Source organism: Priapulus caudatus, unplaced genomic scaffold (assembly GCF_000485595.1).
Source record: "Priapulus caudatus unplaced genomic scaffold, Priapulus_caudatus-5.0.1 Scaffold738, whole genome shotgun sequence".
NCBI lineage: Eukaryota > Metazoa > Priapulida > Priapulimorpha > Priapulimorphida > Priapulidae > Priapulus > Priapulus caudatus.
The window spans coordinates 22,046-23,757 of record NW_014577799.1 but is presented as its reverse complement, the minus strand read 5'-3'; the positions used below and the strand labels follow the sequence as shown (position 1 = coordinate 23,757).

General features: G+C 35.9%; 1 long non-coding RNA gene across 1 annotated transcript; it reads left to right on the top strand.

Moving 5' to 3' along the window:
- The first annotated feature begins 307 nt into the window (after positions 1 to 307).
- On the top strand, positions 308 to 1,108 carry LOC106813200. Its single transcript, XR_001394439.1, has 3 exons — positions 308 to 341; positions 568 to 713; positions 1,058 to 1,108. It is a non-coding gene; the product is annotated as an uncharacterized LOC106813200 (long non-coding RNA).
- The last annotated feature ends 604 nt before the right edge of the window (positions 1,109 to 1,712 follow it).

Here is a 1,712-nt window from a genome sequence, read left to right as displayed (position 1 = left end):
GTTGCTAAAATCGGAATTAGGTTATGACGTGGGAGCTAAACATTCGATACGTCATGGTTTGTTGATTTTATGCAGTTCACTTTTTGTTATTTAATATATATATTCATTTGAATAAGGGTAAAAATCATGTGATACATCATTTCAGTTAATAAATCTCATCATTGAAACTTACAGAGAAAATTGGAGATCTACTGCCTAACCAACGTGACAGGCGCCATTCATCTTGCGCGAATACATTGGTACAGTGGTCGGCGAAGGCTACGTGAATCCGTATGCCCATGCCTGGCTATTTGTTATGAGAATGGCGCGCTGCCAGATCATGAGGTTCGAAGGGGATGACGGTAAATGGCCTACATGTTTCCTTTTCATTTAATGTTTCATATATTAAATTATATATTGGTATTATTTTAATATATAAATGACATGCATATTGTATACTGGTATGTATACTGTTTGTTGCTCATGATTATTTCTTGGAATAAAAAACAATCTATATCGTTTCATAAATCTGTGCCAGAACTACTTTATATTTCCCTCACATGCATGACATCATTGACTGTATAACAGAGCCTGTACTGCTGGATACGGGCATGATTGTGACTGTGTTGAACTGGAACCACATGGGTAGTGTGTTGGCCATTGGTGGGTCACAGCGCTACGCAGGAGCAGACAAGAACGTCAATGTCGTTCAGTTCTATACACCGTATGGGGAGGTAAGTTCACGCTGACTACAGAAAAAGGTCACACGAGTATACAAGTATTCAATGTTTGGAGTTCCTATAGGAAACATTTTCGTAGTGTTTTCAATGCAATTCATAATAGCGTCACACTATGAAAATACATTAATGTTATTATATGCAGGATTAGATTTAGTATCTATATGAGTTTTCGGAGTATTCATGTTTCAGTCGTGTGGTAGATTTTATTAGGGCAAATAAAAAAGCTAAAAAATACAATAATTCAATATCTATAGACGGTATATTTGATACTTTGCAATTCTTTTTTAGTCATGAGTAGTCATCAACAATGTTAAATTTCTGGGGTGACATAATTGCAGCATCTACGCACACTAAAGGTGCCAGGTCAGAAACTCTCCTCCTGCTCATGGAAGGAGGAGACTGAGGATTGCGATGGCGGTAGACTCTTCATCTACTTTGCAAACATCCGGCCCGACTACAAGGCAAGATCCCCCCTCTGCAGATTCACAGTCATAATTTCGTGTTTGATTTCAGTGTTCTTATGTTATAAGCCATTTCTCATTTATATGTATTCAATAATGCCTGTAAGATAATTGTAAGTAGGAGAAACAGAAAGTAACAAGTTTGAAAAAGTAAGAGAATCAAAACTTGATGGTTCTTTTTGAGTGTGTTAACAATTTATATAATTATATAACAATTTATCTGTCCTACATTTACGTTAATGTGAAATTATATCCTTTTCCAGTGGGGATATTGTACCAATACTGTAGTGTATGCATTTCTAAAACCAGAAAAGGCAGAACACTGTGTGGTTTCTGGAACTGGAGCAGTGGTGAGGTGTGCACACTTATGTACTGGATTATTATATTTAGTAGCCTACAATTGGCATCAGTAAGTGAGAGAAATAAAATAAGCCACTATAAAAATCGATGTGGGAATATCATATAACATACACACTACAAAAGATTAATATCTTTGGTAATAGAAAACTACAAAATGCTTTGGATCAAGAAT